Below are 14,053 nucleotides of genomic sequence, written 5' to 3' on the forward strand. Positions count from 1 at the left end.
GCAGTCTAAAAAAATCCTTTTGCTCCAACAGCTCGAGTAAACCCTAACTTCTGCAATTACATCATCGATATACTTGTATAATAAAGAGAAAGACAGATATGGCAACAATAGTAATGTTGGCTGCCTTTAGTGCCTTAGGCTGAAATGACAAAGCTTACAGTCAATTTTCCTCATTAGGCTTTAAAGACAAAAAGGAAAGAGGTGGGTGGATAGCACACATAAAATGAGTTTTTGGAAATACTCTGCATTTCCTAAAAGCTAAGAATAGAAGTTTATTTTCAAATTAATAGTAAATGTGCTTTTAAAAATCTTGCTGTCTTTTACACTTCAATACATTATTTTAATAAAGTGGGTACAATTGGCAATAAATTACACACACATGTTTTTAAATTCAATGAGCTTTACTGGAGGGGAGAAAAGAGAATGAGAAAGTTTGCTGCTTTTTTATATATATCAAAATACATATTTTTAAAGTATAAACACAAAGAGTTAATGCCAAAGCTCTAGAACCTGATTTAAATTATTATTGGTACTATTTTCTTATGATTTAAAAGTCCAGATGGAGTAGAAGTAAATGAAATTTAAATTGTAATTTATTCATGCTCTAAAGTAAATCACCATCCTGCTCTTTTAAGACTAAAACCGCATCTTTACCAAACGTTAGTGACCCAGAGCACTGAATTGGGCCATACAAAAAAAAAAAAGGGTAAATCAGGTATTTCAAAATTCCACACATTACTATGATAACAACAATATCAAATATGGTAAGTAACTATAAGCAATTCCTGGGCAAGAAGAGTAATTCAGAAGATGGGCAAAAAGTTGAGTTTGCATTTATTAGCAGAGTGTGGAAAAAAATGGTGTATTTTTTCTATGTTGACATGTTATGTGAAAAGTGTTACAATATCTGTAGATGAAACACCATAATAAGGACACCACAGTTATTTTACTGAATCCATTAAATGATCAATTTTCAAACTGTTGAATAAACTGATGATAATTTAGAAGAATATTTGAAACTCTCATAATTGAAGTTGCCTGTTTAGACCACAATGGAATTCTGCTAAGAGTGTAACTTCAGTAGAATTGTGAACTTGGATTCGAAGGTAAATAAGCAGATATGGGTTTATTTCCTAGCATGATTATTTGTTATCAGGCTTCCATTATAGAGATTTGGAAAGTTGTTCCAGAAATTGTCATCACCATGTGCTCATGTTAAATGTGGGATAAACATCTTAGATAAGCCTAGAAAATTCACTTACCACGTGTTTTTTTAATTAACAAGGTAAACTGTTTCTCTTCCTTGGCCATATAACACTTTTCTAGCTAGTCTTTAAATATGAAGCAGTGAAGTATATGATACACAGAACTACTTATTTAAGAACCCGTGGTTCATGGTAAACAGGTGACAACTGTGGTGATTCCCCTTTCAAAGACAAATTATACGATGTGTGTGTGTGTGAGTGTGTGAGTGTGTGTGTGTATGTGTATGTAAAGGTTAGTTGAGAAAGGAATGTCCTTTGTATCTTTTCTGATTTAGGGCAAATCTGTGATTTTGAATATCAGCAAACTTTTGGTATAATACTGTCTTTTTCCCAATGCTTCATGCACTTTCAGTTCTATTGACATATGCAGCTAATGTAATGTTAAGTCCCTACCATAAGTTTTCTGAGACATTATGCCACCTGTACATTGTCTTCCAGTTTTAATACCATCAGCTTTTTTTGTTCTTCATTCTTTCCCACCCATAGTCTTTACTATGGAAGGACTTTCCCCAGAATTTTTGAAACACGAGAATCATGTCTTACATGAGAAAAATACTCCTGCTTTTCACCTGGAATTTTTTGGAATTTTAAATACACGCCAAATTTGTTTCTAAAACGCACTCTTACATATAAAAAGCCACTTTCTCACTGGTTTATATCTAATATCAACTTGTTTGATAATACCTTTAAGATAATATCACATAAGCAATAATTGCAAAGTCAAGAAATTAAATTTGCATCATTTGTTGTAATTTTTATTATTACAGATACTTGCTGGATCTTAAGTGTCCTCTGCTTATGGCTAAGCTCCAGTTTCCTTCCAGCTTAAAAAGGGGATATTTATTAATAGCCCTCTCAATTTGTAATTTTGAGTGTGCAGAAGACCGAGTGCTCAGTTCTATGGTCTCTGTAGAGGTAATGGATGCCACAGCAGTGTTTGCACTGTTTGTGGTATTTGAAGGCATAGGTGGTCTTCTAACCTCTATATCAATAGTCCTCCAGAGGAGAAGTAGAAATGAAGACACATTGAATCATTTCTCCTTCTCTTGTGAAAATGGCTGTGATCCAAGAGGCATAAATGTTTCCCGTCTCTTGCATATCCTCATTATGTAGTTTAGCCTCAGCATATAGAAAATATTATAATTTGATGTGGGAAATATTTTGTATTATTTGTCCTGCATTAGTGAGTTAAAGTATTTTGTGGAAATAAATAATGGTTAGCAAGATATAAACTTAAAATTATGAATAACACTCAGGGTTTGGAAAGTAGTTTTAAAAAGTGATCAGAGAATATGGATTTTCCTCTAAAATACTTTTTTGTCTCCCTTAGAGTTTTACAACTTCACCTTCAGCCTGTCTCTATTCTCAACAGCCAGTCTCCTTGAGTCCATGTCCTATGTTCAAGGTAAGATATGCTTTTTTCCCTGAGTATTCTGGTTTTTGAGAAGCTAAGTGCAATGTGTCTTCTTGAGAAACAAAAAAAAAAAATAATTTGAATGAAAATACTTTGCTTCATGTGTTTCATAATTTGAAATAACATAACCCAGAAGTAGCTTTTCCAGGCACATTAAACCTAAGGGGAAAAAAAAGCAAAAGAGTAGTTTTCAAATAGGGGTGACGATTTCTGTTTTATAGATGGAAGAACTGAAGACTTGGGCACAATCACTGAGGTATGTTTCTGAGCGGGGACAATGTTGAGCTGATCCTAGAAACACTGGAGAAAGAAGGGCCATGTTTTAAATCATGTCATTGTTAAGAGGCACATAGCTAAAAACATTTAAAAAAAAAAAACTTTAAATAATTGCTTTATTTGTGAGTACCATTTAGTAAAAATTGCCAGTCAGATAAAAATAGAGAATTAATGCATGCATTCTAACCAGAGTCCCATGCTTTTTTGTTGTCTAGTAGAAAATACTATAGTTAGTTGAATCCTGGTTCATTCTCCAACTGGCTGGATAAACTGGGGCTGTCGTTTTCTAAGCATTAATTTTCTCATCTGTGAAAAACTTTGATGCTCATGAAGACATAGTTCTTAGACTCAGAAATTCTATAAAATATACATATGCAGACTCCATGGAGTTGACTCTATTTGAAATGTAGCTACAGAATTACTTGATTCTGGTTTGCTTCTCCTGAGGCTCGCGATTTATAAATATCAATTCCTGACAAACTGAAGAAGCAGTGTTAATACTTTTAGGACTTTTACAAAATTTGTCAATTTGTTTTCCTTCTCATACAAGGCAATGACAAGTATTGGCTTGATCATATTCCATGAAACTGCATATTTTGTATACAAAATATAAAACATTTGCTGCAACTTTGATAGATGTTGAAGTGCTGTCATTTTGTTACAAGAAACAAATGGTATTCAGGTACTTAGTTGCTCACTTTATTAGCATCATTCCTAGAACAATTTTATTGAGACTCAGCTTTTAAAAATAAAGTGTATGTGCATGCTCAGTCATTTGAGTGGATTTGTTCTCTCTTCTTTCAGCTGTCTTCCCCTCTGGATGGGCACACTTGTAAAAATATGCTAGAAAGGGATTTCAGGGCTGTCTCATGACTGAAGGGACAAACTTCACTAGGGAAAGTATTTCATTTTTAATTTCAAAGAAGGTTGATTGACAGGAGGCCAAATCTGGAGATTAACTTCCAATATGTAAAAATTAAAATTTAATTCTAGTTACTTCTTGGAAAATAATTGACAGGATTAGAAGATCATGCTAAATACCCAGTGAATCATCATAGTGTTAGTGGATAGTAGGTGATGAATGGCTTTTTAAAAAAAATAGTAAATAAGACATAAATGAAGCTTGATAAATATAAACAATTATACTAAATGCATATATCAGTGGCTGTTTTCCTCTATTTAGTTTAGCCTTGAGTAGGAGCATTCTTTTGATTCTCTGTCTACTCTTTGTCCTGGTGAACTGGATTTCTTCCGTGGCCTATAATACCTCACAAAGGGGATTTACATTATATGTCTCATCAAAGTGGAGAGATTCAACCTTCTAGTTTCTCCCAAACTGCTTCTTTTCCTGATTTCCTGTCTTCCAGGCTCAAATCTTAAGACATTTGCACTGCCTTGTTCTTCCTCATGACACATATTCAATGACTAAATCTTGTTTTCTCTTTCATACATCATTTCCAGCCATGCCTTCCTTCCTCCTCCTATTGTACCACCTTAACTCAAGTTCTTATCTCTTTATGAGTAAAATAGTACTTCAAGCTTCCAGTTGTTCTATCTTTATGAACCTCTCCTCTGAGCATCTGCTCTATATACTATTGCCAGATTCATTGTCCTAAAAAAATGCCTTGATCATGGCACATGACACTTTCATTTCAAAAACTTTCAAGGGCACCACACTGTATATAAAATCCTAAATTACTTAGGGTGGAAAAAAAAATAAAACAACTGTTTTACAACCAGGTTCTGGACTGCCTTTCCAGTTTTACTTTCTTTCAGTTACTTACCCAATCTCTGACCCAATTAAACAGATTATTCAGTTTCCAAATGCTGAAATTTTATACAATTCTGTAGTACTGAATTATTTGAAGAGTTCATTTGCTAATGTATCATAGACTTTCTTATGAGATTCCTCTTTTTGTCTTGACCTATAGTTTAAACATTTATTATTCCACATAATGTTAAAAAATGTCTTAGCAAATCTCTAAACAAATTAAGTATGTGATTTGAATAAACTTTGGCAAGTTACTCAAAATTTCTACGTCTTAACTTCTCAGTCAGAAAATAATGGCACCATAATGAGCATTGCTTCAAAGAGTTTTTATGAGAATTAAGCAAAATAATACAAAGTACCTAAGGAATACTCGCTATCATTAATCATAGTTATTTATGTTCCTATTCCTCACTACTTTATGTATAGAAGGTGAGTGCTCAGTAAATGTTTACTTTTATATTTAATGTGAAATCTATAATATTATTGGGTATTAGAGGAAAGACTACTAAGGAAAGGAGGGAGACCAGTATACAAAGTAAGAAATAACAAAAAAGAAAAAAATGTCAGAATGAAAAACATTAGATGCTACTGTGACCTAAGACAGTAATTACCTTAGCAAGAGCATTCAGAACAAATTAGAATAACTTTGAACACCCTATTTTTGATGAAATTAAGGGCCTTGAAATTCCAATATTCTCATGTGTGTTTTTCATAGAATTATGAAGCAACAAATCTTAATGACTTTTAGTATTACTGCCTATAGGGGTTTTGTGAAGAGTACTACTGCAAAACGCTTCTGGGAACAAGCAGAGAGATTATAGTATGACCAGTGATCCCTGATTTATTCTAATTTTTCAGAGCTCTGACTTCAGGAGGCCCCCAACAGCTCTATAGCAAATGTCAGGATTTAGTGCCCATGTACCTCATGAATAGAACCACTAAAAGGTAGAAGTATAGCTTCAAGAAAGGTGGAAGATGAATAATTAATAACAGAGAAGATTCCTGCCTGCTTTTACCTAAGTCAGAACCATGTCGCTCTCATTATAGATCCATGTCAATTTGGTCTGGTGTACATCTTCCTGTTCTTTGATATTTCTAGTAACAATATTTTCCTCATTAGCTCTGGGTCTCATATCCTCCCCACCTTTGATCCAGATCTTCCCCAATAATCTAGAATGTGGTCTGTGACTCCCCTATTTTACTACTGCAGCACATCCCACTTGTGTCCACTTTATTAGTTTTTATCACCCTGATTTCTGCTTTGTGTTTCTAGTTTCCAAAGGATTCGGCAATAGCCACAATTATGGAATGAAATCCAGGGAATTTCCAATGGTGTTTTTTTAGTTTTTGAAAGGAATTCTTAGAGCATCTGTTTATTCTGACACAGGAGGCAATATGGCTAATTACAATCAGGTGCTTTCACCTGCAATATTTCATTTTGGAGGAAAATTTCCCAAAAAAGAGTGAATGAGGAGTCTGAGCAAAAACTGCCTTAATTCTTTGGATGTGCTTAAAATCTTTAAATTTCTCAGTAACAATAGTAAGGAAAGAGACTGCCTATTAGGGGCAAAGTATGGTCAACTCTAGAAACAATTGACTTGAGCCTAGCTTTGTAAGTATTCTTTGTGAGTTTCTGTGTTCCTTGTTAACTTTTTCTTAATGTACTTGACACTATAAGCCTTGATGAGTTTCTCTTAGTTGGTTCCAGTTGTCTGTACTTCAGGCCCTACCTGAAAGATGCTATTTGCTGATTGTTGTGTTTAGAATTTAGAGCTTCGTTCCATGAGAATGAAGATGTTTCTTAGTTTGTGGAAAACTGTAAAAGTTCATAAGATGTGACATAAATTTCAAATGTCAAATCAGAATTATAAAATTCTAGATATGGTTTTAAAAAATAATAGGAGCACCAAAAAGGTACATATCATAGTAATTATAGTTTCTGGATGTTGGGTTTTCAACTATTTTTCAGTGAATCTACATATTGTCTCCATTTTTGTTGTGAACTCAATTTCTGAGTTTGGTTATCTGAAACTTGTAAGACAATTTACTGTACTGCTTAATACCAGTTGGAAATGGACCAAAAAGTAAAGCCTTTTTCATATTTTATGCAAAGAAATTTGTTACTACATATCTGTAAATATTAATGAATGAGAAAACCAAGCAATTTGAAATCTTATGGAGAGATACTATGAACTTCTATTTATCGTAAATTAAAACATTAGTGAATAATTAACTAATTTGTGCCAGTAACTTTGAAACAAGAATAAATGCAATAGATATTTGTTGGTGGTGATATTACTTAAAGATTAAGATGTCATCTTGTGTCTACAGTACTATATAGTGATAAATATTCTTTACAGCAGCTTAGAAGATTTCCAAGGCTTCCCCTTAGCACTTTTCACATTGTAACATATTAAGTTATGTTCAGCATAATTGATCTTTATTTAATACTTTCTAATTATTTTGGAAGTAGGTATTTGGAATAAATAGGCATTTCATATTTAGTTAAATAACACAATGTTAATGATGAGAGGTGGCTGGGTAATTAGAATTCTATTTATTTGTTTTGAGGCATAGTAGAAATGACCTTTGGAAAGTAAGTTAATTCTTATATGGATTGATTATTAGCATTAAGGGAAATACTCTGTACTGAGATCACAGACTGGCTCCTAACACATCATATTGTAAGAGGCAAACAATTGGTCATTAAGAGGAATGGAAAAGGAATTAATGTTATGCAAAATCCATCTCTCTTTCCAAAAGAGCAATTCAAAGCCAGAATCCTACTGATGGGAAACTTGGATATCAGCTCTATGCATGAAAGATAGTACATTGTTAATATTTCTGAATATTGTTAATATTTCTGAATATTAGCAGGTTTATATTAATTACATTTTGTTTAGTTCACTACTGAAATTCATCTGAGGGTCCTGAGGCCTCAACGGATGGGTACATACAGTGGGGCTGAAGTGTCACAAACAATAAGAGAAAGTCAAGCTTGGATTTGAAATATGTCTGCAAAATTCATGTTTCAGAAATCCCAGCATGCCAAAATGACTGTGTTTATATTTTCTGTTCTTGCTGTATGCCTTAGGCTGCCTGAGGGACATCTCCTGTACCTTTCTGACTGGGAAGTATATATCCTGCTTTTGAGCTGCTGCCTTTGTCCTAATTAGATGAGCTATAAAACATTTGGAGTCTAGGGGATTCCTTCTGGGTTAATTACAGAGCTGTAAGCAGCTTTTGCAGAAGAAGAAAGCAAATTCAATTTTAGACAAGATGTGTCTGTGTGGCATTAATGTGTGGTTGTCTGTGCAGAGGCCAAAAGGTTTGGCTTTTTTGATGCCTGTCTCCCTCACCACTTAATCTGGTCTTAACTGGTAGTGCCTGTACCTGTCTTCTTTTTTATTCTTCACTAGATTATGAGTTCTGTGAGAGCAAGATGTATGCTATTGTTCTCACTGCCAAAGTGGTAGAATGCTTACATATATTTTTATTAGTTGAAGAGAAAAAACCCTGGTGAATTAAAATTATTCTGATGGTTACAATACAACAATTTCCTGTGTTTTACATTATTAATAGCAAAATATAATCCTTAAAAGAGTTTTTATTGATATTTAAAGAAGAGGGGACAATGTAGACTATGATTATTGGTAGACAGAATATTCCAGGCAGAGGGAATACTTGTGGGGCAAAAGGAATTAACAAAATTGTGAGTGGAGAGCAGGAAGCTGTTTTTGTTGATATTTAAGACGCTTTGGGGGACTTGGCTAGGATCTATAAAAAGAATGAGGAGGGAGCCCTGGTGGCTTAGCGGTTTAGCACCTGCCTTTGGCCCCGGGGGTGATCCTGGAGACCTGGGACCAAGTCCCACATCAGGCTCCCTGCATGGAGCCTGCTTCTCCCTCTGCCTGTGTCTCTGCCTCTCTCTCCTTCTGTGTCTCTCATGAATAAATAATTAAAATCTTTAAAAAGAAAAGAATGAGGAAATGAATAAAAAAGGGACTTGCCACCAAAAGTTCTTACATCTACTGGGAGAGGGAAACATGCACACAAATTATTATATAAGACGTGGATTAAGGGGGGGGGGGTGTTGACAAAGTAGTGAATGTGAGCTAAATAGGAACTATAAGTTGAAGGAATGAATTATAAAATTACACACTGAGACAATTATGGTCTGGGGAAGTGGAAATGAAAGCACACTCTCTTTAAGCAAAGAGGTAAAGATATGTCTTGGGGGAGCAGAGAATATATAGTGAGGAGTAGGACTGTTGATAAGTCTGAATTTTACAGTGTAGGCATCAAGAAGTCACTTTTTGATGGAAATAGTTGGAAAGAAAATACTGTTTATTGAAATTGCTTGCTTAAGTAACTTTCTCTGTTTATATTGATCTTGCAGAGAGCAGAGACTATTACTGTTTGCTCACCATTGTATCCCCCAAACTTGATATGAGTCACAATACCTAGCTGGTGCTCAATAAATATTTTTTGAGTGGATGAATAAAATATTGATAAATCCATATTGTCAGTATTTTTTAAGTTTTTGAATTCAAATTCAAATTTATGGCTAGTTAGATTCCTCCTGAATATATCTGTCACTTTTTCATCTTTTCTGGTAACCAGTTCTTTGCAGATCACTGTGGAGGTACCAGGGCTACACAGAATTGTCTTTCAAAGGTGAGGCTTATAGCTTTATTAGGGAAAGAAGATGCAGAAACATAACATGCTTGGTGTAAGTGAGAACATTACAGAGTAAATTGAGCTGTTCCTCTAATGTCAGCATATAGTTCAATATTTTCTATGTTAAATAAATACTTCCCTTCCAAATTGTGATCAGATATTTCTCACCTGAACACTATGGCTCAATTTGCATTTGTCAATGGAGGCAAGGTTATGTAACCTCAATTACACTCTTGGAAAACTGTCAACAAATTCTGATTAATAAGTACTGCTTAATTGTTAAAAAAAATATATTAAGCAATCTTCCTTGGTTTCTGCCTGAAATAATAGCCTGGGAGAAAATTCAGAGATAAAAATAGAAAAAAAAAACAAAGAAACAAGACATTAGTTCAGACAATTCTAAAAGGCAGGACAAAGGTCTTAAATTAAAACTGCAAATCCTTATGCCATTAAATCTATAGGTTTTTTTCTTTGGCTAGTATAGGATCTTGTGTTTTGCTTACCATGCCATGTAGAACCTGTTTCTTGTACTATTATAAACACAGCCAAATACAAACCAGAGGGAAGATTATTTCTGATTATGTGTCTAGGTATTTCTTAATTTATACACCATCTGTGTTTCCAAAATATCTGCAAGCTAATATCAATGTTAAATTCTCTAGAGAACTGGCTTTTTATTTTTGTGAAATTTGCTAAATACTTTTATAAAGCAAGTGTCACCCCATTGAACTCCCTATTTTTTGAGTGTAAATATACTTATCCTGATTCATAATTAATTTTTTTTAAACAATAGACAATATGGTCATTCTGTCTTCCACAGTTAAAAAGACCTGTCCTCAGTGCTGACATGTAACACTGCAATAGCTCTGCATCTCAATTTCAGCAGAGATCTCTGGCACTGTTGTAAAATGGAAATTAGAGGAAGAATTGGGCAGAGAAGTCTAAGATTATATTCTTGTTTCTTTTAGTGATTCTGCCTATGATTCCTAATTAGGATAATGAGGTAGGAATTATTTCAATGGGGAAGAACTCATAAAGGGAGAATAGGCCAGCTTGTCCAAAAGGTAAATAAGCCATGAAAAATGAGTATATGAGTACCTGTTTTCTCACCTTAACCCAATTTCCCATCCTGAGGTGTGTGTGTGTGTGTGTGTGTGTGTGTGTGTGTGTGTGTGTGTACATAGATTCTTCTTCCTCTTAAAACACACCTGTTTTGTGTCTCATCCCCTTACTTTTTTGGAACTCTTCAAATTATTCCAAACATGCAGATACTTATTCCACGTATCCACAAGGTCATCTATGAAAAAGAGAACATTAAATAAAGAAAAAACAATTACAACACTTTCAAGAGAATACACCAAATGATTAGGAAGATTAAATGAAGAACAGTAGAGTAGGGAACTGTCTTGTTTTCCTGCTGGCCAAACAACTGGTGACGCAATTCTAGCTTCAATTTTCTTATTCACATCTATGTATAAAGGACATATTAGAGTCATGACTAAGTGTTATATGATAAAGTTGTTAAATCTTTTATTTTTTAAAAGTTTTAGTAGCAGTAGATTCAAATATTTTTCCTGCTTCATACTCCCTTCCAAAAATTATAAATTTTCTTTAGTTTCCTTTTTATTGTAAGTAGATTTAATTTTTACTACTAGTAAAGTTTGAACCTGTGATGGAGAAGGAAAAAATAGTTTCATGGAAAATACACTATATATGTAAGAAGTAGGAAAATAGTTTTTGTTTATTTGGTAAGATTTCAGGGCCATGAAGTTCTTACGTCTGGAAATAAGAACAAAAATAGCTATTTTTCTCCCCCCCCCCCCTCAGAATACTGATGCTTTAATTGTAACTCTAACATTCTTCCAAAAATCCCAGAAAAGTAAATAAGTTAGGCTGCACTGGTTATTAATATGTATAGTCATCAGGTTCTTTCCTGAAAGTTGCAGTAGATAAGGTAACACCTGAGTAAGTGGACACTTGAGGCAGAGAAAGGAATCATTAGGTGGAACAGAAATAGTGAACAGAGAGGAGGCCAGGTTGTGGGGAACAAAATTTATTTACTTCACGGACTTTGTATTTATAAGGGTTAGGTATTTCTGTGACCCTCACCTACAAGACTCAGAGCAAATAGCTAAGAGCACTAGTAGATGCTAGGAAACCTTCGATTTGTAGCTAGAAGTTTAAGTCTCATGACTCCTTTCACTTTCTGTGTTCATCCTCCCAATCCCACTCTCTTCTGGGAACTATCACCTTGATTTTTGTATCTGTAAGTTTAGTTTTATCTGTTCATTCGTTTTGGTTTTTAGATTCCATGTAAAAGTGAAATTGCATAGTATTTGTCTAATGTATTTCACTTAGCATACTACCCTCTAGGTCCATCCATGTGATTGCAAATGGCAAGATTTCATTCTTTTCTAATGGCTGAGTCATATTCCATTGTGCACACTCACATATCTTTATCCATTCATCCAATGATGGACACTTAGCTTCTTTCCACATCTTGGCTATTGTAAATAATATGATAAAGATAGGGGTACATTGTTAAAAATTACTGTTTCTCTCTCTGTCTCTGTCTCTGTCTCTCTCTCTCTCTCACAAGTACTCAGAAGTGGATCTGCTAGACCATATAGTAGTTCTATTGTTAATTTTTTTATTATCACCATATTGTTTTCCATAGTGGCTATATCAGTTTACACTCCTACCAACAGTGTGCAAAGGTCCTCTTTTTCCATGTCCCCACCAACATTTGTTATTTCTTGTTTTTGTGATGATAGCCATTCTAACAAGAGTGAGGTGATATCTCATTGTAGTTTTGATTTGTATTGCCCTGATTATCAGTGATATTGAACATCTTTTCTTCTTTTTAGTCTTAAGATTTTATTTGAGAGAGAGAGAGAGAACTAGAGTAAGAGAGAGCACAAGCAGTAGGGAGGGACAGAATGGAGAGGAAGAAGCAGAATCCCCACTGACCAGGGAGGCTCATGTGGGGCTCAATCTCAGGAACCCAGGATCATGACCTGAGCCTAAGGCAGGTGCATAATTGACTGAGCCACTCAGGTGAACTAATGAACATCCTTTCATGTGACTATTGGCCATCTGTAGGTCTTCTTTGGAAAAAAGCCTGTTCCTGTTATCTACTTATTTTTAAAACTCAAATTGTTATTTTTGCTATAGAATTTAATGAGTTTTTAAATATAGTTTGAGTATTACTCTTTTGTCAGATATATGATTGGAAAATATATTCTCCCATTCAGTAGGTTATCTTTTCATTTTGTTGATGTCTTTCTTTGCTGTATAGAAGCATTTTAGTTTGATGTAGTCCCACTTCTTTATTTTTGCTTTTGTTGTCAGATACAAATATATTCATCAGCAAGGCCAATGTCAAGTACCTTATGTCCCATATTTTCTTCTAGGTGTTTTATAACTTTAGGTCTTACATTCAAATCTTTAATAATTTTGAATTAATTTTTGTGTGTGGTATAAGATAGTGGTCTAGTTTCAGTCTTTTATATGTGGCTGTTCAGTTTTCCCAACACCATTAATTGAAGAGACTGTCCTTTTCCAGTTGTATATTTTTGCCTTTTTTTTTGTTGTAAACTAGTTGATCATATATATGTGTGTTTATTTCTGGGCTCTCTGTTCTGATTCACTGATTTTATACATGTCTGATTTTTATTGCTGACAGCTATTGCTTTTTAATATAGTTTAAATAGAGATCATGATGCAGCTTTGTATCTTTATCAAAACTGCTTTGGCTATTTGGGGTCTTTTGTGGTTCCCTACAAATTTTAGGATTGCTCTATGAAAGACCACTGGAATTCTGATAGGGATTGCATTAAATCTGTATATTTCTTGGATAATATAGACATTTTTGTAATATTAATTATTCAAAACCATGAAAATGTAATATCTTTCTATTTATTTGTGGCTTCTTCAATTTCTTTAATCAGTGACTTTTAGTTTTCAGGGTACAGGTCTTTGACCTCTTTGCTTAAGTTTTTTCCGAGGTAGTTTATTCTTTTTGATGTAAATATAAATGAAATTGTTTTCTTGATTTCTCTTTGTAATAGTTTGTTACTAGTACATAGTTACACAACTGTATATTGATTTTTTACCCTGCTATTTTCCTGAATTTATTTATTCTAACAGTTTTGAGTGTGTGTGTGTGTGTGTGTTGTGTGTGTGTGTCATCCTCACAGTTTTCCTTACATAAAATAATGTCATTCACAAAGTTGACGATTTTATTTCTTCCTTTTCAATTTGGACTTTTTTTCCTTGCCTAATTGCTCTGGCAATGACTTCTAATACTATGTTGAATAAAAGTGGGAAAAGTGGGAATCCTTGTCTTGTTTCTATTATTCTTGTTATTATGTTGAGGTATATGCTATCTACATTTATTTTGCTAAGAATTGTTGCCATAGGGACACCTGAGTGGCTAAGCGGTTGGGCATCTCCCTTCAGCTCAGGGTGTGATCCCCGGTCTAGGGATCGAGTTCCACATCAGACTCCCTGCAAGGAGCCTGCTTCTCCCTCTGCCTTTGTCTCTGCCTCTCTCTCCCTCTCTCTCTCTTTGTCTCTCATGAATAAATAAATAAAATCTTAAAAAAAGAATTGTTACCATAAATGGATGTAGAATTTTCTCAAATG

General features: G+C 34.2%; 1 protein-coding gene across 1 annotated transcript in view; it reads left to right on the forward strand.

Annotated features, from left to right (window-relative positions):
• The window catches only part of UNC13C (unc-13 homolog C), a 589,248-nt gene that overhangs the window by 1,209 nt on the left and 573,986 nt on the right, over window positions 1-14,053 (forward strand). Inside the window, exon 2 of the mRNA XM_072738579.1 lies at window positions 2,596-2,670. The gene's annotated coding sequence lies outside the window, so the exon portion shown is untranslated. The remainder of the gene's footprint in view (window positions 1-2,595; window positions 2,671-14,053) is intronic.

This window comes from Vulpes vulpes, chromosome 15 (assembly GCF_048418805.1).
Source record: "Vulpes vulpes isolate BD-2025 chromosome 15, VulVul3, whole genome shotgun sequence".
NCBI lineage: Eukaryota > Metazoa > Chordata > Mammalia > Carnivora > Canidae > Vulpes > Vulpes vulpes.